Raw genomic sequence first — 26,853 nt, 5'->3', positions numbered from 1 at the left:
ATATGTGGTCTGCCTTGGCGTTGGCTCACGGGCTTACAACAATTTTGGCCAAAAATGTCAAACTAAAAGACCATTTTACTTATTAGATATTTATACATATATATTTAGGCACTGTACCGTGTATGAGTCTCACTGGATGTGCTAAAAACTGAGCTTTGTCTGTGTTTTATGTTTTGTCTCTGGTTTTAAAAATATATATTGCCATGCTCAGTAGCACTCCTCTGTGACACTCATATGCTTATATATATATGTTGTTGTCATTTTGGGGGTTCAATAGGAGCTTGTTAGGTGTCCAGTATGTTTTGCAATTCTTGTCCAGCTAGTCATGGCTGATTGGACGGTGGCAACCTCCTTCCTAATTTAAGCTCACCCCCTCCCACATTTAAATGGTTATGGGCTCACTCCATAGCATCTTCCACTCAGGCGAACTTGCCTGCTTGCAGTTTGGCTGTGACATCTCTAATACAGAGTGCTTTTCCTGGTAATGTACAGGTTAATAAAAGCTTCAGTCAGACTCAGAACTTTGCAACTAATATTGACAGATTTACTATAAATCATTCTTCCTGTTATTACACAGGTTATTAAGAATTTATATTAGCGTTAGGGACCCCTGATATGTGGTCTGCCTTGGCGTTGGCTCAGGGGCTTACAACAATTTTGGCCAAAAATGTCAAACTAAAAGACCATTTTACTTATTAGATATTTATACATATATATTTAGGCACTGTACCGTGTATGAGTCTCACTGGATGTGCTAAAAACTGAGCTTTGTCTGTGTTTTATGTTTTGTCTCTGGTTTTAAAAATACCAATGCTGTCCACATAGTGACGTCACTGTGCAACCTGATCGCGTCTTGGTAACCATAGCAAAATATGCATAGTGTATAACAAAAGAGAACATGCATATACATCTAGATCTTAATATATAAATAAATGTGCATTAATAAGAGAAGCTGCCCGCATTGACTCTAGATCGTGCTGTGTTGACAACCAGACAGACTCACCGTGACCGCATATGTGTCTATATGTCGTGTCGTTGCAACCTGTCAGTAGTCTGTAACACCACCGATTGCGTCTCTGGCAGAGAGGGGGGGGCGCACGGCCTCTAACTGTCTTCACTACTGCGCGTGTGTGCAATGAACCCCCAGCAACCCGATCACGTCCCTAGCAAAGGGGGGGGGGCATACGTATAGAGCTTATGGACATCCTATATGGATAGATCTTTTTGGCATCTAAGCTATGTATACATCATTCTACAATATGCCTGAAGCACCTGCTCGCATTAAATTTTGCCAGCAGGTAGAACAGTACATGGTTATTGCATCAATATTCAACTAGGTTTGGTTCCATGTACTAATGCACTATCAGTTGATATTATAGTCCCCATGTACATACCTAAGTGGGCAGCAAATACTATGATGTTGATGGTGTATTCCTTTAATATGTTCGGTACTGTGTTTATCATTGCCCTCTTTGCATTTAGCTATTGGCCCTATGCTTTATTTCCTTTTTTCCTTGCTGACATCGTAGCATGGGTTTCATCAGCGAGTATAATCACGTCCGCACCTTTTCAATGGTTGGCATGGACGCTGTCGGGTTGCTAGAGCGTTTACAACGCATGCGCAATCACCTATGCCCAATTGTGTTCACACCCTCCCCTCTCTGTTTGAGTTGCGTTCGCGTCATCAGGGGTTCATTGCGCATGCGCACAGGAGTTAAGCTAGTGCGTTTACATGCGTACCCCTCCCCCTTTATCCAGGGATGCGATCGAATCGCTAGGGATACACTGCGCATGCGCGTGGGAGTAGAGACCAACAGAATACGTACGCCCCCCCTTTGCTAGGGACGTGATCGGGTTGCTAAGGGTTCATTGCACACACGCGCAGTAGTGAAGACAGTTAGAGGCCGTGCGCCCCCCCTCTCTGCCAGAGACGCGATCGGGCAGTTCGTGGTAAGTAGCACAAGCGCGGTGTTACAGACTACTGACAGGTTGCAAACGGCACGACATATAGACACATATGCGGTCACGGTGAGTCTATCTGGTTGTCAACACAGCACGATCTGGTAGAGTCAATGCGGGCAGCTTCTCTTATTATTGCACATTTATTTATATATTAAGATCTAGATGTATATGCATGTTCTCTTTTGTTATACACTATGCATATTTTGCTATGGTTACCAAGACGCGATCAGGTTGCACAGTGACGTCACTATGTGGACAGCATTGGTATATCAGGTGACCAATCATACAAGAGTTCAGATCAAGTTGTTTCATTGGTGCTGGTTAGTATCAGTATGTTCGATTGGCTGTGACGTGTTGTTGGTTGTACCTGGGATTGTAATTTGGATTTTCTATGATTGTTTTCAGGTGATTTCATGTATGTTTTTAGGGGTATATATGCGTGCTTGTATTATTCTGTTGTGCATTGCCCTGAGGAAGGTCCCGTTGTGAGGACCGAAACGTTGGCGGCCCTGTGTTTCATAATACACTTTTTTGACATCAACTTTGCAGTGTGCTGTCTTCTTTGGTCATCAGGATCCCCTGGTTACCACACGTCTATATGCTACATATGGGACAAGCATCTGCCTCCTAACCAAACCGTGAGTGCAAATCTCCATACCATGACTATATAGATAGATAGATAGATATATTGTGGTTATTTTGGTTGTTCAATATGAGCTTATTGGGGTTCTGTATGACATACTACTTGTACTGTATCTCTACTGTTACCTGTAGTATTTAGTAAAACCTGTCTTTTCCGTTTCCCATTGCAGCACTAATTGGCTTTCCATATGGCTATAAAAATCTGCTGAACTCAGTTTCCAGTGAAACATACTATAGAACTGTCCTGTTGTATTATCCCCCCGTTTCTATGTTGTTTACTTTAAGATTCTCACCCTGTCAGCTTTAGTATTTAGTTTCATGCTGGTCATCTTCCCCACATTCTGTACAATTTGCAGTGGTAATGCTACAATGTAGGTGTGTGGAAAAAAGAACTGATAATTCTAGTACCCAGAGCATCCGAGGCAACAGGGCAGAGAAAATCAGACCTTAACTCTTCCTGTTTTGTTTATCTTAACCAATGATCACAACTAACATCTTTTTTGGTGCACACTTCTTTCTGATTACAAGGTTTCCGCCTTCACTCAAAATCATATCACAATTTTTCCCTTCCCCTGGTAATCATCAGCCTTCTCTTTTTTTTCGTAATTTTATATGTGTAATATCCGCCGCAACTCCTGCCGGAAACCGCCCGGCTGACGCGTCACACGGCAGACCCACGCGATGGCGCACTGCCAAGCCGGCACACGCACGCTCTGAAGGGAGCCATCGGTGCCTCCCACAGGGAGGAAACTCAACCGCACGTCCACGTGACGTAAGCGCTCCACGCCGCGCATCGCGCCCGCTGGCGGGTTGCCCGGCAACCACAGTAATCACCAGGGAAGCCTGACCTGCAGGCTGTTTCAGATTAGTACCTTCCTGACACCATTGGAGGACCGGATCACACCCCTGCAAGGTAATTGGATCCTTCCTACTTATATACCTGCTCCTGTCTATCATTCCTTGCTGAGCATAAACTCCTGTTTATGCATTGTGCTCACCGCTGCTGTTTAGTTGTGTCTTGATCCCTGTTGGCCTTACCTGTCTGTTCTCTCATGTCCTGATTTTGGCTGTTCTTCGGATTCCTACACTCTCCTGCGCTTTGACCCCGGCTTAGTCCCTTGACCATTCTTCCTTCTATTACCCTGGACCTTGGCTATGGAAATCTACCATCCTCCACTCTCCAACCCTGAATTACGGCAATTACCCTGACTACCCTGACCTCTCCAACCCTACGACGCTGAACGACTTGGACTACGCATTCCGGACAGGACTGCGTGGTTGTGGGTCGGTGTCTTTCCATCCCCACCTCAGCCCCGCGGTCTTCAGTCCTATTTGTGGTGAGCGAAGCGTGACAATATGCTCAGCCCAACAAACCCCGCTGAGGTGGCCTGACGTTTAGACACACATGAGAAATGCTTCCGGCAACTTCCCGGATCATACACCCTTAAGGAACAACTAGTCTCCCAACTTAAACGAGACGTTGATACCCTTACCGAGCAAGTTAGACACCTGACCTTATCTACAGCCAACACCGTCCCACTCGCAACCACTCCCGTTCCAACGACGCCCACCTCTGAGCCACGACTACCAACGCCCAACCGGTATGCAGGGGATCCCACCGGTTGTCGGGGGTTTCTGAACCAGTGCTCCATACAGTTTGAGCTGCTTCCCTCTCACTTCCCTTCCTCATGATCAAAGGTCGCGTACGTACTCTCCTTGTTGACTGACGCCGCTCTAGCCTGGGCCTCTCCCATCTTGGAGCAACGCCCCGATCTGACGTCAGATCTCGCCCTCTTCATCGCCGAGTTCAGAAGGGTGTTTGACACCCCAGGGCGTAAGGTACCGCCGCATCTACTCTGCTTAATATTTCCCAGGGAGACCGTACTGTGGCTCGCTATGCCCTGGATTTTCGGACGGTGGCAACGGAGACCAGCTGGAACGATGAGGCCCTATCCGCAGTCTTCTGGCAAGGTCTGTCTGAACGTCTGAAGGACGAACTGGCATCTCTCGATCGCCCTGCTTGATTTGAAGATCTGATAACCCTGTGCATCCGCATGGATCAGCGTCTCCAAGAGAGAAAGATGGAGAGAAATAAACACCCTCGAGGTATACAATCGCCCTCCTTTTTCACCATAGGTCCTGTACTTTCCATAACTCCCGTTCTAGACGAACCCATGCAGCTGGGAGGGACTAGTCTTTCGCCTACCGAGAGGCAACGGAGAAGACGAGCGGGGCTGTGCCTCTACTGCGGCAACAACGGACACCTGGTGATTAACAGTCTGCTTAAACCGGGAAACGCCAAAGCCCAGTGAGTATTAGGAGGATCACGCTGTGTACTGCAACCTTTCCCCCTCCTCAACCCTCTACTAGGATTTACCTACCCATCTCCATATTCGATGAGAAATTCACAGTTCAGACACAAGCCTTTCTGGATTCAGGGTCAGGGGGAAACTTCGTTGACCAAGAGTTTGCGATCAAGAATAGGATACCTTTGGTACCCAAAGATCGACCGGTAGGCCTTGAAGCCATTGACGGACGACTCTTGCAGCCCGCGTTGTTTTCCCTGCAAACTGCGCCCCTAAAGATCTCGACCGGTGACTTCTACTCCAAGACCATAACACCGATGTTATCCCCACTCCCTCCATGGACATTATTCTGGGACTTCCGTGGCTCCGGTTCCACAATACGGTCGTTGACTGGACAGAGTCCACGCCTCTACTTTGAGTTCCAATTGCTTGGAACATTACATGTCTGCTCCTAAGGCAGTGGCAGGTCTGGAGGTCACGGATCCTGACAGGATTTAGCTGCCGGAGATATACAGTATGAAGACTTTCGCGACGTGTTCGATAAACGCCAGGCAGAGACACCTCCGCCACATTTTGCGTACGATTTTCCGATCGATCTTCTACCCGGCGCCATTCCCCCGAGAGGAGGATCTTACCCATTATCTATACCTGAGACCCAGGCTATGAGACAATATATCCAGGAGAATCTCCAGAGGGGGTTCATTCAAAAATCCTCATCACCTGCTGGGGCAGGCTTCTTCTTCGTCAAGAAGAAGGATGGAACCCTCAGACCCTGCATAGACTATCACGGTCTCAACAAACTCACTATAAAAAACCGCTACCCCCTTCCGTTGATAGCATAATTATTTGACAAACTCCAAGGAGCAAGGATCTTCACCAAACTGGATCTCAGAGGCGCCTATAATCTGGTTAGAATCAGACAAGGAGACGAATGGAAGATCGCATTCAATACTCGCGACAGGCACTACGATTACTGGGTCATGCCGTTTTGGTTGTTTAACGCCCCAGCTGTCTTCCAAGACTTTGTCAATGACATCTTTAGAGACATTCTGGACCGTCATGTGATAGTATACCTGGACGATATACTAATTTTTTCCAGATCCATGCCTGAACATACGGTTCACGTCAAGCAAGTCTTACGGCGCTTAAGAGAGAACCACTTGTTTGCTAAGCTCGAGAAATGCCATTTCCACCAGAAATCTACCTCCTTTCTCAGCTACATCATATCTGACACCGGTCTCGCTATGGACCCTACGAAGGTCAAAGCTGTACTCGAATGGCCCTGTCCTCTCTCCCTCAAGGCTATCCAAAGGTTCCTCGGCTTCGCCAACTACTACCGGAGGTTCATTCAAGGATTCTCATCGGTAGTAGCACCCATCACGGCGCTCACCCAGAAGGGAGCTGACCCAACGAATTGGTATAACGAAGCCCTCCAGGACTTCGAGAGGATAAAGACGGCATTCGCCGCAGCACCCATCTTGATACACCCAGACACTTCATTACCTTTTTCTTTAGAGGTTGACACCTCCGATGTAGGAGCAGGTGATATACTCTGCCAGAGAAAGAATCCTCAAGCTCCACTTCACCCCTGTGCGTATTTTTCTAAAAAAAAATCCTCTGCCCAAAGGAATTATGACGTGGGTAACCGTGAGCTCCTTGCGATCAAATTGGCCTTAGAGGAGTGGAGACACTTACTGGAGGGCATGGAAACGCAAGTCACAATATTAACAGACCATAAAAACCTACTATACGTTGAGGGAGCACGGCGACTCGGGTCTCGCCAGGCAAGATGGTCCTTATTCTTTACACGCTTCAACTTCCTTATCTCCTATATCCCAGGCTCTAAGAACCTAAAAGCCGATGCCTTGTCTCGACAGTTCTGGTAGAGAATAACAAGGTGGAACAGCAGAAGACCATTCTCCCATCCACTTGCATTGTGGCAGCCAATACTTTCAGTGCATTGTCTGATATTACCAAGGCTCAGAACAAGATCCCAGCAGGACTCAAGATTCCGGAGGATCGTTTGTTCACCCCCCTTCTTTACCAGAGGAGAGTCATGGAGTGGGGGCGTTCGTCCAAGACAGCTGGTCATCCTGGCACCAAGAGAACTACCAAGTTCATTGAACGCACGTTCTGGTGGCCCAACATGCAGAGAGACATACAATCTTTTGTAGCTAACTGTTCTACTTGTGCATGGAACAAAACTCCACGCAACAGACCTGCGGGTCTCCTTCAACCATTACCCATCCCGGAACGTCCATGGACACACATATCTATGGACTTTATCGTTGAGTTGCCTAACTCTAGAGGCATGGATACCATACTTGTAGTGGTGGACAGCTTTTCAAAACAGGCACACTTCATCCCGATGAAGGGTCTACCCACTGCACCTATGTTGTCCGACGTTTTCATCAGGGAGATCTTCAGGTTGCATGGGACCCCTCAGGTCATAGTATCTGACAGAGGATCCCAATTCATCTCCCGGTTCTGGAGGGCATTTTTTAAGAGTCTGGATGTCACACTACCCTTTTCGTCAGACTATCACCCCCAGACCAATGGGCAAACGGAACGCACCAATCAGTCTCTTGAACAATTTTTAAGGTGTTTTGTTGTCGATACTCAAGACGACTGGGCGGAACTTCTCCCGTGGGCAGAATTCTCCCATAACAATCTTCAGAATGAATCATCCCAACAGTCACCGTTCATGGTCAACTATGGCTTCCACCCTTCTGCACTCCCTTCTCTTATCTCGAAGTCTGGAGTCCCGGCCGCAGAGGACAGGATCCTCCACTTACAAGACTTATAGTAGAAGATCCATCTTAACCTACAGCACGCTGGTAAATTACAGAAGAGACAAGCGGACCATCACCGTAGAGGGGTCCCAGAGTACTCTGTAGGACAAAGGGTCTGGTTATCCACTAAAAACATTCGTTTAAAGGTAACCTCACCCAAACTGGCACCGCGCTTTATCGGACCTTTCCGCATCATTAAAAGGATCAACCCAGTAGCCTACCGGCTAGAACTGCCTATGAATATGAGGATTCCCTCCGTCTTTCACTCCTCCCTTCTAAAACCCTGTCTACAAGACTCATCCTCCAAAGGACAACCTAAACCTCCACTAACCATACTGGTAGAGGGTCAACAAGAATACGAGGTACAGACCATCCTCAACTCCAGAATGTCCAGACGAGGATTGCAATATCTCGTACCCTGGAAGGGCTATGGCCCGGAGGAGAGAGAGTGGATTCCTCATCGTCAGGTACATGCTAACCGTCTCATTCATGCCTTCCACCATAGGCACCCTGATAAACCATCCATGGGTCGCCCGGAGGTCTCCCCTCAAGGGTGGGATACTGTAACATCCGCCTCAACTCCTGCCGGAAACCGCCCGGCTGACGCATCACACGGCAGACCCTCGCGCCCGCGCACTTCCAAGCCGGCATGCGCACGCTCTGAAGGGAGCTGTCAGCACCTCCCACAGGGAGGAAACTCAACCGCACGTCTGCGTGACGTCAGCGCTCCGCGCCACGCATCGCACACACGCGCGGGTTGCCCGGCAACCAAAGTAATCACCAGGGAAGCCTGACCTGCAGGCTGTTTCAGATTAGTACCTTCCTGACACCATTGGAGGACAGGATCACACCCCTGCAAGGTAATTGGATCCTTCCTACTTATATACCTGCTCCTGTCTGTCATTCCTTGCTGAGCATAAACTCCTGTTTATGCATTGTGCTCACCGCTGCTGTTTAGTTGTGTCTTGATCCCTGCTTGGCCTTACCTGTCTGTTCTCTCCTGTACTGATCCTGGCTGTTCTTCGGATTCCTACACTCTCCTGCGCTTTGACCCCGGCTTCGTCCCTTGACCATTCTTCCTTCTATTACCCTGTACCTTGGCTACGGAAATCTACCATCCTCCACTCTCCAACCCTGAATTACGGCAAGTACCCTGACTACCCTGACCTCTCCAACCCTACGACGCTGAACGACTTGGACTACGCATTCCGTACAGGACTGCGTGGTTGTGGGTCGTGTCTTTCCATCCACACCTCAGCCCCGCGGTCTTCAGTCCTGTTTGTGGTGAACGCAGCATGACAATATGAATACCTCCCACTGTTCCTCAAACCAATAGAACTGGAGATGTCGCTTCAAAAGGCCAACATGGTCTCAGAACAATGTGCCATTGATCCTCAATTCACTATGGTCCATGTTAATGAAAGGGTGCTCTGCTTTAACACAGCTTACTTCCTATTCAAATGAATCAGAGTTAAAGAGTGCTAAAGATTATCACCCCTTAGTGAATATGGGCCTATGATTGTGCCCCTCTTAAACTGAGTTACACCTTGCTGCAATAGACTTTCAGCCATTATCTAGGACTTCCCTCAAGCATCACTTCTTATCTTGAGCCTTTATGTCTCCATCCGTGACTAATGCCACATCAAAAGTCTATTTTCATACATGTGTAACAGTGTTTCCCCTACCCAATCGCAGATAGGGGCCATTACAGGGTGTATGGTGCATATACCTGCTGGCAACAGGAGGGCTGAGTCATCCGCCGATGGTAATGGGGACTCAGGAACAGGCTTCTGGGGTTCATACCCCACATATCTCCTTAGCAGTGCTGCACCTCCATCTACCGTGGACTCCAGGAACTGATCGTAATCTCCCATGGTAGAACTTATTACCTCTCCCCCCCAGTAAAGTCATGCACCAGGCAAGAGGTACCAAGCAGGAGGTATATTGCAAAACAGGAACAGTTTATTACTACACACTGCAGTAACAGTTACATTGCAGTCTTCTGCCAGATACAGTCTGTCAGGTCAGAAACGACTACAGGCCAACGGCACCCGCAGATGTCCTAGCTCTTCCCAACCTCTCTAACAAAGGCAGTGGTACGGTCCACACTCATTCTCCCCAGAGGGAAGAGCACATGGGAAGGCTCCGATCTCAGGCTCCCAGTTGTGTGACTTTCTTCCCCAAGTGGGGGAATGAAAAACTCCTAACTTTAGGGCGGTCCTGCCCTTAAGTACAGCCAGAAGGTCGGCACCCCGTTGTCCCAGCTACCTTTTTGGGGGTCATAAATCGTTCATTATTAGTTTCAACGTGTTTAACTTTAATTACATTGCATTACTTTATTTTAGTACGTATACAAAAAGAGGAACATGGAAGCTATGATTCTTTACCTTCAAAAGTAATTGACATACCATTGTAGTTAGGTTAGATGAGATTTTGGGATAACATAGTAGTTGACAAACACACAGCCCCTGTAAGCTCAGGATCCAAATCCAGAAAATCATATATATTTGTGATATAAAGAGTGCTACTAGGATTGTAACCTCATGTATAGAACAAGAGACAAAAAGGCCTATTGCTACATAGAACTTGACACATAATATAATAAAATACTTATCTGTTAATAAAGCACAAATGTTCCCAGCACTCAAAAGAATAGATCAAAGAATCAAAGGATCAGTCAAACTCAAATTTAATTATACATGTATGATGCACATAATAGGTCAAACAAAGACCAGGAGAGATAACAATTGCTAGGACAGGGACAAGAACAGGGAAGGGGAATGGAAAGGGGGAAGGGAAAGGGGGAGGAAAACACAGGGAATATAAAAGTGCGGTGCAAGGGGGGCAACGTAACGTTTCGGGGTATAAACCCCTTCTTCTGGCCCATTCCCAGGTAGACCGTAGCCACCTGGTACTTCCCTCAACCCTGTAACAGAGTCCCTAAGGTACACAGTGACAGACTGACACTGAATCTCTAGGATGAATGTCAAAAGGCTGTATAGCACATGCCACAGGAAAAATCCCTGAGGTACACCCTAGTGGACCAATACTGGGTCTCAAAGCTAAATAGAGGTAGACTGTGGGGCACATACCTCACACAAAAAAGCAGATAGTAAGAGCTATGTGTATGGCAAGGGAGTATAACTGGCAAAGCAAGATACTAAAGGGTTAATGACCCGCTGAAGCAGACCTATGGGGACACAAAATACTCAAAGTCTGGTACAGAGATAGACACATGTTAAATACATCAGATCAACAGGTAGAAAAGACATACTTTAAAATCAGCCAGTACAGGAAATGTCCAAAAGTAAATAGAGTTGGAACAGCGAGCTTCTCAAGGTGCAAACAGCCCAGCAATGCATGAGAAGCAATACCTGCGATCCTTAAAGTGGTGAAGCCCAGTGACGTCACTGTAAGCAGGCTGCAATCGTGTGTCCCAGTTCCCCAATGAGCAGGCTACAGCGCAGTGAAGCCCACACCTCGCCTACTTCTGGTATGTCCATCTATTACCTGGAACCGAAGCTGACTGGAATTGTGTCCCGCCTGTGTTAAATGATGGGCCACAGGGGCATCAGGATCCTGCCTTTGGATAGCTTTTTGCTTTGCTTTTGCTTTTTGCTCTGGATGTGCTTTTTTGTGTGAGGTCTGTGTGAGATCCTGTCCTTGACACACTGTGTATTCTCCCCCACATACCCCATCCCACATGGGCATTTCATGAGATAAATCACGTTTCTAGATAGATATGTGTAGAAACCCTTAATATGATAAATAGAGCCTGTAAGAGGATGCGTAAACCTATCACCTCCTGCATTCTGTCACACTGGCTGCAGCTGCAACACCGAAAACAGCCGGCTGGATTCAAAGTATGTCTTTTCTACCTTTTGATCTGATGTATTTAGCATGTGTCTATCTCTGTACCAGACTTTGAGTATTTTGTGTCCCCATAGGTCTGCTTCAGCGGGTCATTAACCCTTTAGTATCTTGCTTTGCCAGTTATATTCCCTTGCCATACACATAGCTCTTACTATCTGCTTTTTTGTGTGAGGTCTGTGCTCCACAGTCTACCTCTATTTAGCTTTGAGACCCAGTATTGGTCCACTAGGGTGTACCTCAGGGATTTTTCCTTTGGCATGTGCTATACAGCCTTTTGACATTCATCCTAGAGATTCAGTGTCAGTCTGTCACTGTGTACCTTAGGGACTCTGTTACAGGGTTGAGGGAAGTACCAGGTGGCTACGGTCTACCTGGGAACAGGCCAGAAAAAGGGGTTTATACCCCAAAACGTTACGTTGCCCAACTTGCCCTGCACTTTTATATTCCCTGTGTTTTCCTCCCCTTTTCCCTTTCCCCTTTCCATTCCCCTTCCCTGTTCTTGTCCCTGTCCTAGCATTTATTATCTCTCCTGGTCTTTGTTTGACCTATTATGTGCATCTTATGTGTATAATTAAATTTGAGTTTGGCTGATTCTTTGATTCTTTGATCTTTTCTTTTGAGTGCTGGGAACATTTGTGCTTTATTGTTTTTTTGAGAGGAAATAGGATCCTCTCTGTTCCCGTTTGCACCTATTACTGTTCCATAGACTTCCATTGTGTGTGCTGTCTTCTACTATTTGTTAACTTAACTGTTAATCTTCTCATAAGCAAAGTTCATTTACTATAGTACAATTCTTTGGCAAAGTATTTTAAGCCTACAACCACGTCACAATATGGCCCATCTGCCATACTGGGATCCTAGCACTGCTGTACCTGCAAAAAGATATCATAACTGCTCTATAGGAGAGAGAGCTGTGTTAATAGACTGTCATTTAGAAGTGCTTAGCAAGAACTATAATTTAAAAAGTGAAATGGGTGCGTTTGAACACATGGAGGAGGGGTCACAAACCTCCAAGTTGTTTTACCAATAGAAATATACAAACATATGTATCGGCTTACAATCTTCACTTAAGCAAGGGACCTTTAGTTCAATTCTAGTAGTTGGCATACTATCCATTTGTGTACCCGTGATACAAACCTGGCATAGATTTCTGAAAACTTATTGTAAGATTAAAGTAGTTAAATGTTTATTTTGTTGTACAGTATGTTTAATTTTATCACATAAAAGAACAATAAAAACAGAGTTAAAATAAAATGTCCCCACACAAGATTTGCTTATACTGTATTTATGTATGTATGTATGTATGTATGTATGTATGTATGTATGTATGTATGTATGTATGTATGTATGTCTTTATTTATATAGCGCCATTTATGTACATAGCACTTCACAGTAGTAATATACATGACAATCATATAAATAACAAATAATACACATAACAGGTCATGGGAATAAATGCTTCAGACATAGAAGTAACATTTTGGAAGTGGAGGCCCTGCTCTGAAGAGCGTACAATCTAATTGGTAGGTAGGAAGAACATACAGAGACAGTAGGAGGGCATTCTGGTAAGTGCGTCTGCAGGGGGCCAAGCTTTATGTATCATGTGTAGAGTATTAGCCACGGTGCTACTCATATGCTTCTTTAAGCAAGTGTGTTTTAAGGTGGGTCTTAAAGGTGTATAGAGAGGGTGCTTGTCGAGTATTGAGAGGAAGAGCATTCCAGAGGTGTGAGACAGTCAGTGAGAAAGGTTAAGACGGGAGAGGCCTTTAGATACAGAGGGAGTAGAGAGAAGTTATCCTTGAGTAGAACGCGAGTCGGGATGGTGCATAGCGAGAAATTAGGGATGAGATGTACAGTAAGGAGGGGCAAAAGAGTTTAAAGCTTTAAAAGTGAGGAGGAGAATTGAGTGTGAGATGTAGGATTTGATAGGAAGCCAGAAGAGTGATTTCAGCAATGGAGATGCTAAGACAGATTTAGGAAAGAGTAGAGTGATTCTGTCAGCAGCATTTAGGATAGATTGTAGAGGAGACAGGTGAAAGGCCGGAAGGCCGGACAGCAGGAGGTTACAGTAATCGCGACGAGAGAGAATGAGGGCCTGTGCCAGTGTTTTAGCAGTCAAGCAACAGAGGAAAGGGTGGACAACTTAATAATAGTTAAGAGTTTTAGCAGTCGAGCAACTTAATAATAGCTTTGTACATATTAGTGTGGCAAAGGCACAGGCATTTTACTGCGAATAGTATAAAGTAACAAGAATGAATTAAGACATTTTCAAACTTTGTAGCTGAATTTTATAAATTGAAATACACACTTGTAATTTGCCCGAGGGATGTCCAAAACCTATTTATATTCCACATGTTTGGCATAAAAATGCAATTACAATAAAAATGTGACATATCTTGTTTAAGGGACACACATGTTACTTTAAAATGCCAAGCCTTTAGGCTAAATTCAAATCCTGCTATCTGAGGAAAAGAGAAAAATGAGACCTATTGCATGTACACTGGCGACACACTTTATTCGAGCTCGGCTAGTCCCACGAATTCGGGTATACCCGGGTGTATTGAGGTTTGTGACTGTTTTCTGCCCGAGTGCATTGAGGTATTTTCTAGGCAGGGATTGAAGCATTTTATTCCCGCTGGCTGCAATACTGCACAGTATATATATATATACTGCATTACAATTCATGAATTTATGCCATTTGGTAGACACGCGAAGCATTGCAGCCTATTAAATCCTAATCATTATCATTTAACAGATCAGCCGCCCGTCAGCCAGGCATGAACCCAGGCTGGGAAGGCAAACGCAACGGGGCTTGTTAGAGGTGAGGAGCGGCGCATTCCAGGTATCTGCCAGGTACATACTGGGTATTTGCTCGAATAAAGTGTGTCGGTGCAGTATTCTGTATGACAGGGAATTTTCTGTGGTTAGCATCTAGCTTTCACACTTACTGTACATTCATTTCATTCTAATTAAACATACAGTATGCTGATTGCTTTCTTATGATGACTACTCCTGTAGTTACTTTTCAAACCATTATCACCCACACGCAAAACAAATATATGATGTAGGGAAAGACAATACCCTCTTCAGAGATTTCATCTTGATTGACGAAAACTGCGACAGCACATACAGAATAATGTGCTACTGAAAGATGAAAGAGAATCATATACTAAAAATGGGCAGCGATCCTTGTGTTTTGATCTTGATTAGAGTTGTGCAAACCATTCACATTAGGTTGAGGACAATGCAAAATGAGCCTTTTATTAGTACCAAAAAAAAAATGCTCAGGCTAAGTTAGGGTCCATTAATAATTTTCAATATATTATGTCAATGTGCAGTGTAATTTAATACATTAAAGGATTTTGTGAAATTGGTTAAAATCGCTAGTTTTGATTAATGTTGAGACTATAAACACCATGTTTTGCTCACTTTCTGTTGAAACTTTGCTGAAAATTTACAAATTTACATTATTAGCACTTTGAGGCTTGGAAAAATATTTAGCAAGGAGTCAAATTTGGAGAGAATAAAAAGCTTAACATTTGGAAATTCACATTTCTAATCTTTTTTTTCCTCTAAAAATCCACTATATTTTTTATTTTACTTATTTTGCTAAATATACAGTATTTCTCTATAGCTACTTGTCGTCTATTTTTTTTTAAACTTCTCTACATTTTCATTAGAAATGTACATAGAGTCTGCTTTTGTGCTTAAATAAATCCTATAATTCCTTATGTTATTATCCATGAATAAAGCGCTTCACAGCAGTAATATAAGTAACATAATAATATAACACATAGGTGGAATAATCGCTTCATACATAGAAGTATGTAGCATTAGGAAAAGGAGTCCCTGCAGTAGTAAGTAGGGAGAAATTACAGAGACAGTAGGAGGGTGGTCTGATACAGTAAGTGTGTCTGTAAGGGGTCAAGGTCACTGCATGAGATTTATACAGTAGTATCAGCCACTGAGCTACCTATAAGGTTTATTAAACAGGTGTGTTTTAAGATGGGTCTTAAAAGGTATAAAGCGTGGGTGCTAGTCAGATTCTGAGGGTAAGGGCATCCCAGAGGTGTGGGGCAGTGAGTGAGAAAGGTTTTAGGCTGAAGAGGGCTTTACTGTAGCTACAAAAATGGTAGACAGAAGACATCCTTGAGCAGAATGCAAGAGTCGGAAAAGTGTACTGTATATCAAGGAATATAGGCTGAGAAGTATGGAGGGACAGAAGAGTGTATATCCTTTAAAGAGAGGTGGAGATTTTTTTGAGAAATATGGGATTTAATAGGACGACAGGAGAGGAATTTCAGCAGGAGAGACAATGAGACAGATTTGGAGAGAGAGTCGAGTTATACTAGCAGCAGCTAGAGGATAGATTGTACTGAATAATGGTGAGAGGCAGGATGGCCAGACATTATAAGGTTATAATTGGAGTAGCACAGATTAGTGACCAGAGATTGTCACTTAAAGTCCCTAGAAGTTGCACTCTTTAGAGATGGTAATATAATATATATAAAGTACTAGTATAATAACTAGTACCATTATATGAAAATATAGCAGACCAATGGGAATACCCATACAACCAAAACTCAAACACAACACAGACATATACAATTTTAATACATGCTAAAATACTATGAAATGCATAAAATAACAACTAATATACTATAAACTAAAAAGATCCCCAAGTGGGCGAAACGGAATCTGTGCTGCTCTTGTTGTTTTCCCTATGCACCATAGATTACATTTTTTCTAGTTGGTGAGCAAGGTGTTTCTGTGTGTTTTTCAAGGTTATAATTGTTAAGATGGGAGAGAATAAGTGCCTGCGTTAGAGTTCAAGCAGTAGAGCGACAGAGGAAAGAGTGAATCTTTGCAATGTTACAAAGGGAAAAAAAGGTTTAGATATGAAGGTGAGAGGAAAATGTGAGGGAGGAGTCAAGTGACATCTACTTTAGGCAGTGTGCTTGTAATACTGGGTGTATGAGAGTGCTGCCAACAGTAATGTAGAAGAGGGAAGAAGGGCCAGGCATGGAGGGAAGTATGAGTAGTTCTTTCTTTGACAATTTAAATTTGAGGCGACGGAGGCCCATCAAGGATGATATAGCGGAGAGACATTCAGAGACAGATAAATATGCCTGTCACAGGAGACCGGGCATTTACACCTTTTTATCTGGATCAAACATTGAGCAAAACAAGATAAGTAAAATAAATTGTGAATTTATTCGCATGAAAAGGCAAACACACCCTGGAACACAAACTACATAAGATAGACACATTTACTTGGGACCTGGGGAAAAAAAACTAGACTTTCCTAGCTTATTGTAACACCTATATGCCCGCAGACCTGGCCAGTCCCCAGTACTGAGGTGGGTAAGGGTTTAACACGCACCCACAGCAGTGAGGGCGTGCCCAGAGTATGGTAAGGTGCGTTGCCGGGCCTGGTAGAAAAAGGGTTAATCAGATACTTGCTGAGTCCGGGGTGCCAGAGGTACGGAGATTCAGAGCCAAGAGCCGTGTGTCAGGGGCAGGAGAAATCAGCGTAGTGAGGTCCAACACAGAGTCCAGGGGTAGCGAGGTACACGTAGTCAAACAAGCCGAGGTCAATCCAAAGGTATCCAAACAGGGGCAGGGACGTGAACAAGAGCTGAAACAGATAACAGGGCTTGACATAGACACTGCACACAAGAGTCACAGAGAAGCTATGCAGAGCAAGGAAGGAGAGGGCAGACAGGGGTTATAAAGGAAGGAGAGCCAATGGTAGCAAGGGGTGGAGTGGAGGCCTGTCTGTGTGATTGCAGGGATTGGTCCAGGTAAGCAGGGAAGGCAAAAGGGGTGTGTTGCAAGGTAATAGCTCGCAGCCGCTGGGGGGCAGAGCCAGCAGTGCGTGAGGGCTGGTAAGATGATCAGGTGCACGCGCCCTCTGTAAGGGTACCGTGCACGCGCCTCGGCTGCGTGCGCGAGCGTGCATCGTGCGCTGCGGAGGAACGGCTCGGCGGGGAGGAACAGGTGAGAGACCGAGGGAGCTGGGAGCCAGGACAGAGAGTCGCCATGGGGACTGTGGTGACGGGGACCCGCAGAAAGGTGCATGGCCCCCAATCTGTTATAGTACCCCCTTGAGGATCGGAATCCGGACGATCCTCCCAAGGTTTGTGAGGAAATTTCCGACGAAATTGCTTGAGAAGAGCTGGAGCATGAATATGATGACAGGGTACCCAGGAGCATTCCTCGGGACCATATCCATTCCAATAAACGAGGAACTGAAGTCTGCCCCTGGACCAGCGTGAATCGAGGATGGAATGGACTTCGAATTCCTGTTGTCCTTGTATTATGACAGGATTGGGTCTCCGAGAACGATCCAGGAAATGTACATTTTGAACAAAGGGTTTCAGAAGGGATATGTGAAAGACAGAAGGTATCTTCATGGTGGGAGGGAGCGAAAGTCGATATGCTATGGGATTGATCCGTTCGAGGACCTTGAAGGGACCCAAGGATCTAGGAGCCAACTTCTGGGAAGGAGTTTTGAGCTTGATATTTTTTGAAGATAGTCAAACTCTGTCTCCAGTTTTGTTTTCTGGCCCCACCTGATGTCGTCGGTCTGCTTGTGTCTTTTGCTTTTGGACGGACTCTTGCAAGGCTCTTTGAATCTTTTTCCAAGAGTTCTGTAGATCGGCGATGTGAGTATCTGCTGCAGGAACACCAGAGGGGACAGAGGGGAAGACTGCTGGGATGGAACCCATAGTTTATGAAAAAAGGCGACACTTGCGTGACTCATTCTTCAGTGAATTAATAGCGAACTCGGCCCAGGGTAATAGGTCCACCCAATTGTCTTGAGATTCTGACACAAAGCATCTGAGATACTGCTCCAAGGTCTGGTTCATTCTCTCTGTCTGGCCATTGGTCTGCGGGTGGTAACCCGAGGAGAAGAGAAGGGAGATGCCAAGTCTCTGAGAAAACGCTCGCCAAAACTTAGAGATGAATTGAGTACCTCTATCAGAAACAATGGAAAATGGTACACCGTGTAACCTAAACATTTCTTTAGAAAAAATGTCAGCCAAGGTAGCTGAATTGGGGAGACCCTTAAAGGGTATAAAGTGAGTGTGTTTAGAAAACCTGTCCACTACCATAAGGATCGTATTTAACCCTTTAGAATTTGGAAGTTCCACAATAAAGTCCATGAAGATATGCTTCCAAGGCCGTTCCGGAATAGGAAGAGGCAGGAGGAGGCCAGAAGGTTTGTGTCGGGCGGACTTGCTCTGAGCACAGACTGGACAAGCTCTGGTGAAATCAAAAATGTCCTTGTTCATTTTAGGCCACCAAAAGGTCCGTTTGATAAGATCCGCTGTCCTCTTGAAGCCTGGATGACCAGCAGATCTAGAAGAATGCCCCCACAGTAGGATCTTGTGGCGAAAACGTGGAGCAGCGTACAAACGTCCTTCTGGCACCTTAAATCTTCTTGGGATATGAGTCTGGGCTTTATTGATCTCATCCAGGATATCAAAATTATTGGCGGAAATAATATACTTTGCGGGGAGAATAGTCTCTGACGATTCATTAGATCCTTCCTCGGTAGAGAATTGGCGAGACAGGACATCGGCCTTGATATTCTTGGTCCCTGGAATATATGAAATCGTATAATTGAAACGAGAGAAAAACAGTGCCCAACGTGCTTGACGGGATCCCAGAAGACGAGCCCCCTCAATGTACAATAAGTTTTTTGTGATCAGTGAGAATAGCTACTGGCTCCTTTGTACCCTCGAGGAGATGTCCCAATTCGTGGAGGGCTAATTTGATTGCCAAAAGTTCATGGTTCCCGACATCATAATTTCTCTCGGTCAAAGAGAATTTCCTGGAAAAGAAGCCACATTGGTAGAGTTTCTCTTGTGGAGACGATCTTTGTGAGAGTACTGCCCCAGCTCCCACATCAGAAGCGTCTACCTCTAGGGTGAAAGGAAGCGATGTATCCGGATGCCGAAGGATGGGGGTGGAGACGAAAGCTCTTTTGAGGAACTCGAAGGCTTTGATGGCTTCAGGGGACCATGCTGTCGGATCAGCACCTTTCTTGGTCAGAGCAGTAATGGGTAGAGCAATAGTGGAGAAGTTACGGATGAATTTTCAGTAGTAGTTAGAAAAGCCAAGGAAACGCTGAACGGCTTTTAGAGAGTTCGGCAACGGCCAATCAAGTACGGACTTCAACTTCTCAGGATCCATGTTGAAACCTTTATCAGATATTATATAGCCAAGGAAGGGGGTAGAAGATTGGTGGAAGAGACATTTCTCCATCTTCGCGTAGAGGCTATTAGCACAAAGCCGAGAGAGAACCACCTTGGTGTGACGAATGTGCTCTTCCAGGTTCTTAGAGAAAATGAGGATATCATCTAAGTATACGATGACAAAAATTCCCAGAATGTCCCGGAAGATATCATTCATAAATTCTTGGAAGACGGCAGGGGCATTGCAGAGGCCGAATGGCATCACTAGGTATTCATAATGACCCGAATGCGTGTTAAATGCAGCTTTCCATTTGTCACTGTCTCGTATTCGGATGAGATTGTAGGCTCCTCTCAGGTCGAGCTTGGAAAATATTGAGGCTCCTTGAAGCCGGTCAAAGAGTTCTGAAATTAGAGGAAGAGGGTACCGGTTTTTAACCGTTATCTTGTTAAGACCACGAAAGTTGATACAGGGTCTTAAAGATCCATCCTTCTTTTTCCCGAAGAAGAAACCTGCCCCAGAGGGGAGGTGGAATTCTGAATAAACCCTTTCTTAGATTCTCCTGGATGTAGGTGGCCATAGCTTCGGTCTCGGGCACAGATAAGGGATAAGACATAGACTTGGGGAGTGGGGTTCCGGGAATTAATTCGATGAGGCAGTCGTAAGAACGATGAGGTGGTAGAACCTCAGCCCGGGTCTTGTTAAAGACATCTAAAAAGTAATGATATACCTCTGGCAAGTTAGAGAGATGAGAAGAGATGGTGTCGAGGCCAGCAACCACGGTGACGGAAGGAGTGTCCGTCTTCTCCAAAAGTAGAAGCCCACAGGATCGGTAGTTTGTTGGTCCAATCAATATGCAGGTTGTGAAGCTGGAGCCACGGCAAACCCAGAATAACCTGGACAGTAGGAGAGTGGAAAACATCGAAGATGATGACTTCAGTATGACCATCCGTGGTGGTCAGGGTAAGGGGATTAGATTCCCAGATAATGAAGGCTGGTTGGTGCGGTCGACCATCGATAGCCTCCAGGCCAATGGGAGACTACTTCCTGACTAACGGGATTTGGTTGTTGCAGGCATAATCGTGATCCAAAAAATTACAACCAGACCCGGAGTCAATGAAGGCTTCAACCTCTACTTTAAGATAAGGCCCCGTAAGAGTTATGGGGAGTAGAATCCTTTTCGGTAGCTCTTTGGGGGAAGCGGGGCAAGGAGAAATTGTACCCAGTAGAAGCCCCTCTACCTTTACAGTGTGTTCTTTTTTCCCGGTTTCAGGCAACAGTGACGTAGTTGGTGTCCCGGGGAGCCGCAGTAGTAGCAGAGACCTTCTTCGCGGCGGCGTGTTCTTTCGGCGGTCCGAAGCTGTTGGCTACCAATTTGCATCGGTTCAGGGGCATCCAACACAGGAAAAGCCAAGGGAGGAGACCTAGGAAAAACAGGCAAGGACGAGAGTGAACGGGAACGCTAGCGCTCATGTCGTTATTCTTGAATGCGCTGGTCCATCCGGATGCTGAGGGAAATGAGATCCTCTAGAAAAGAGGGCCGAACATGGGCTGCGAGGTCATCCTTGAGTGATTCGGACAAACCCTGCCAGTATGCTGCGGCGAGGGCCTCATCGTTCCACTGGGTCTCTGCCGAGATGGTGCGGAACTCCACCGCGTATCTTGCAGCCAAACTGCGACCCTGGGAGAGATGAAACAAGGAAGAAGCGGCAATCTCCCTACGCGCTGGTGTGTTTAAGACCTGCTGGAACTCTCGCCGGAATTTGGGATAATCTTGGGTTATGTCTGGTCTGTGTTCCCAGAGGAGAGAAGCCCAAGTGAGAGCGTCGCCAGTGAGCAGGGCATAGACATAGGCCGCTTTAGTACGACCAGAGGGGAAGCGAGACAGGGACATCTTGAACGGGACATCACACTGATTCAAGAATCCCCGGCAAGTAAGGGGATCCCCATCATATCGGTTGGGAGGTGGAATACATGGCTCCGGATTGCCCACCGGTAGTGGCGCCGGGAGCGACGGTGCAACTGGGGATTCCCATAGGCAGAGGTTTGAAACCTTTTGCGTAACAGTAGTGAGTTGGTCACTTAAAAATTGCCAGTGTTCCATAGTAACACCTTGGCCCACCTCAGGTGGGTCTGCATTTGTTGGGCTCTGCATAACCCAATCCGTTATACCTATATAACATAAACCAAGTTTTTAGTTGATTGGGACTTAGCCCGAGATGTCCTGGAACTCAAATCGGCATGAAATTCCTGACGCCACCGCTCTCTTTTCTCCGGAGATGCTGAAATCACTTCACCGGGTGTTAGCTCCAATCGTCCTGGAAATAAATTTGGCTTGCAATCCTAGCCGCGACCGCTACGTCCAATTTGTAAAACTTGGCCGCAAAAAACTGGACTTAGAAAATATTTCACCTCGAATTTCTTAAGCCGGTGTCTTTGCTATTTTTTTCGGAGCATCTTTTGGTCGTTTCAAATTTGTCGCTGTTGTTCTGGCGCTTAGAATCTGATGACCGAATTGGCTTAGAGATTCTTATAGTATTTCAGAGTTCATTCATGAAATACTACAGCCACTCCGATTGTGGGAAGTTTCCTACCAGCCAATCAGAGGTATGCCAGTCTACTGAAGCTGGGCAAGCAGATCTTCTGAATCAGCCAAGGGCATGCACAAGATTGCCACCTCTGCCACTTGGTATGCAGAATTTACCCACTGATTTAGGCTCCTCACAATTTGTTGGGGCAAATGGTAGTCCAAGGACTTCCATTCATCCCAGGACGTGGGTACTCAAGCCTAAACCTCCTGCTGCCCAAATGTTCTTCACACCTCTGGCATCCTCTGTGGCTTTCATGTCTGATGTCTGAGGACACTTGCTGGCAACCAGCTTGGTAGCCAAATGGTCCCTCAGAACATTGGACCTGAAAGTCCTAGCTCATATTACTGTGCACAAGCATATATGTTTTAAAACACAATGTTTTAAAAAAATATACACGTTCAACTATTCTGTCTTTTGGTATGGGGAATAGAATAAAAAGCTTCACTAACCATATTCCCCATACACTATAAAATAGACTTGTATAATCCCTCACAACCTTATGTATGTTTGGAGTGCCCCAGAACCCCTATGCGGGTTCTGGGTTACCTGGGCATTAACTGGGCATCCCCCTTAACCTAGGGACCCTTGACACCTCACATCACTATGCCCCATTTACCTTTCTGGTATGTGCTGAAGTAGGGAATCCTAGCAGTGAGTCGTGCAAGCGTTTTCAAGGGGAGATTTTGCGGGAGAATGTGCCTATATGTATCTGGGAATGTGTCCTGATCCTGGGTACATTTTTGGGGTATGAAGCAACTCTGGGCCCCGACTAGCTAGGTACATTCTGACAAAACATTCTCAGTAAAACCCCTTTCAAACTAATAGCTCAGCAATCTCTGCTTGCTGGCACTCCTGGAAAGGTAAACACACATATAATTTTTATTGTCGTATTATTTTACAGAATGCATGTACAATCACTGGGCTCAAGACCTGACACGCCCGAACCCTTATACAGGGATCAGAGGTAACCAAATGGGCTTAACCTTCATTGTGAGCCTGGTTACCCCTTCACGGTCACAAACCCCCTAACAAACCTAACATCCCCACTACAGTGCTTTCTATAATACTAACTGGAATATCCTCCAACTGAAGTCTACTAAGGTAATGTTATCCTTACCAGAGGTTCTAGTTAAAACTATTTGCAGCATAGCCCCTAAAGTAGTTGTCAGAGATAGGAAATAAAGTTCTATTGGTACCTTGTGTCCTCCAGAAAACTTCTTCCCACATTTCATGACATTTCTTACATGAAGGGGAATGTTGTGGAGGAACTGGTGTCCATAGCATTTGTGAAGAGATCACATTAGTGGCCTGCAATGAAGGAGTGTTGCATCATTTGTTATTACTGGAGGGCTATGTGAGATATCTGTTGTGGCAGACTTGCATATCACTAGAGGGAACTGAAGCTTTATACTGTATAGTTAATGCAATCTTGGGGTATTCAGGAAGAGAAAAAAACACCAGATGAAAAAATTTGACGCATAAGAACAGACTTCTTTTTCTGATGGGGGGCGGGGGGAGGAGGGCTCAGTGTGCAGTTAAACCTCGTTCAAGGGTGTTAGAAGTGTGAAATACAATATAATAGTGTTATTTGAAATGGCTTTGCTCAAGGTCTCCATTCTTCTAGATCTTGAGGTACTGTATGCACTGAATATGTACTGAATATAGGGACTCTAGCCTTGACCCCATCTCCTTCTGCTGTTTGCCTCTCAAGCTAGTTCTTCTTATTCTTTATTCCAATGATTGTTGGCATCCCTCAAAGCTCAGTCTCGAGTACTTTCCTTTTCCCTATCTACAGTACCTCTATCTTTTACTGGGTGATGTCATTAACTTATCTCTCTATTCTATGTAACAGTGTTTCCCATCCCCCCTCCCCCAATCGCATATCAGCGCCATTACTAGGTATATGTTGTGCATACCTGCTGGTAACAAGAGGGCTGAGTCGTCCGCAGTAACCTTGGGACACAGGAACAGGCTTCTGGGGTCCATACCCCACATAATACTTAGCAGTGCAGCGCCTTCATCTGCCGTAGGCTCCACAGATATGGAGGCGATCTCCCAAGTAGAACGTTAACTCTCCCCCAATTAGATCAAACACCAGGCAGGAGGTATATTGCAAAACAGGATGAGTTTATTACTACTCGTATTGCAGCAATACAGGTACTCAGCAGTCACCTGCCGGATCACAGTCTCTTCTCTTTTAATTATCACGGTAGTTAGTCCCTGGACAGTCAGTATGGGCCTAAGGCACCTGCAGCCATCCCAGCTCTTCCCCACGTCACTAGCAGAGGCAGAGGTATAGTCACTCTACTCCTCCCCGGAGGGAAGAGTGCATGGGAAGGCCCCAATCTTAGGCTTTCAGACATTACCTGCCTTCCTCATGGGGAAGGCAACCACTAACTTTAGGGCGGTCCTGCCCTTAAGTACAGCCAGAGGGCAGGCATCCCGTTGGCCCAGCCACTACAGGATATGCCACCCTCTGCTGTCACTCAAGCGCAGCACCAATGGATGAAGGGAAAACCCCATGATAACTACAGGCAGACCTGTGAATACCAGGGTGTACTGCCAGCCCATTGGGTAGATTTAGTAGCCATGGGGTACCCCGCTACATCTAAAAGTGTCCCAATGGTCCAGGCTTATGTCTCTGACTAGTTCACACCAAAATCATCCTGGGTATCACACTGTTGTCTAAAGATGGGTCCTACTCAACCATTTGAAATTACATTGGATAGGACAAACATTAAACCTGTCATACAAAGTCACTTCTTTACTGTCATTTGACTACTCCTCTCCCTATTCTTTGCTCACTAAACATTTTACAAAATCTTTTAAATCTTATAATTAAACGAAATGTTGTGTAACTAATCCAAAATACACTCCTTCCTTTCTTACTCTACAGCTAAACCTTCTCTTGAATTAATATTTTTTTCTTGCTGGGACTACTGTGATGTATTATTACTGGCCTTCCTGCATTACATCTCGCATACCTTAAATCTACCCTGAACACTTCAGCTAGGAAATTCTCTGTATCTCTCAAGCCACTCCTTCTCCTTAAATATTTGTGCTGTATCCCTTTTAAATACCAAATTTTCATAATACTCCTCCTGTCCTTGAAGGCATTGCATACCGCAATACTTAAAACCCACTCTTCTTTTCAGTACTTCACAAATCTCTACGACTCTGTTTTGCCTGAAGGCATTCTCTGTTTTAGCACTCTATCTCAGATGCTTACTTTTGGGAAGTTGCTGAGGAAGGAGGCAAACAAAAGGGTCTAACAGAGATTTTAAAGCATGTACTGTACGCGTTTGTAAGAGAAAGATAGATGTGAAGCTAAGGAAAAACTTCACACTGGTGGGGGCATCCTTTAAGTCTACTGTTCAATGACATCAGCATCATTTTGTTTTTGGAAACTTGAACCAGAGATTTATCTTGGTGCCTTGGTGAAGGCTAAAGTAAACTTTCTTTGTACAGTAATGCCTCATTTGAGTTTTTCTGTTTGGCAGCAAAAGGTGCAGATGTAGCAGATATTAACACTGGTTAACACTGTCACAATAGCTTACAGGGTTATAATATACACCAAAATAACTGGGTTGATTTGAATGTGACTGTGATATGATAAAGAAAGTGTATTCCTTCAGGGAAGGTGAAGACACAATATTGAACAACTAACATACAGAATATATACACTTACTTAGGGAATGGGGCAATGAAGTAATCAGGATCTGGATTAGCAATTCATCAAGGCATCGGGTATCTTTCAGATGTAGTCACGAACAACATTGGGCATAGAGCTGACACTCAGTTATAAAGGATTTAGGCTCTATCCCTAACATTGAGTCTCAGATATTGGTTCACAATTATCTGTACCCAATAACCTTTTGCCAGCTAACGTGGGAAGCAATTTGCTACCTGCCTCGAGGTAGCTGGCACATGCGCACAATCCCTTATTCAGGCTCCCATTTTCCTCGCCCTACTCACACTCCATTCTTCTCCTCACTTTTAAAGTTTTACATTCTTCTGCCCCTCCTTACATCTCATCCCTAATTTCTCGCTATGCACCATCCAGACTCTTGCGTTCTTCTCAAGGATGTCTTCTTTCTACCCCCTTTGTAGCTAAAGCCCTCTCCCGCCTTAAACCTTTTTCACTGACTGCCCCACACCTCTGGAATGCCCTTCCCCTCAGTACCCGACTAGCACCCTCTCTATCCACCTTTAAGACCCACCTTAAGACACACTTGCTTAAAGAAGCATATAAATAGCACTGTGGATATTCTGAACACAGGATACATAAAGATTGCCCCCCTGCAGACGTACTTACCAGAACTCCCTCCTACTGTCTCTGTACGTTCTACCTACCTACCAATTAGACTGTAAGCTCCTCGGGGCAGGGACTCCTCTTCCGAAATGTTACTTTTATGTCTAAAGCACTTATTCCCATGATCTGTTATTTATATTATCTGTTATTTATTTGATTACCACATGTATTAC

The sequence above is a fragment of the Ascaphus truei genome, chromosome 1, assembly GCF_040206685.1.
Source record: "Ascaphus truei isolate aAscTru1 chromosome 1, aAscTru1.hap1, whole genome shotgun sequence".
Classification (NCBI taxonomy): domain Eukaryota; kingdom Metazoa; phylum Chordata; class Amphibia; order Anura; family Ascaphidae; genus Ascaphus; species Ascaphus truei.
The sequence above is the reverse complement of the archived record's forward strand: the minus strand, read 5'-3'. Positions refer to the sequence as shown.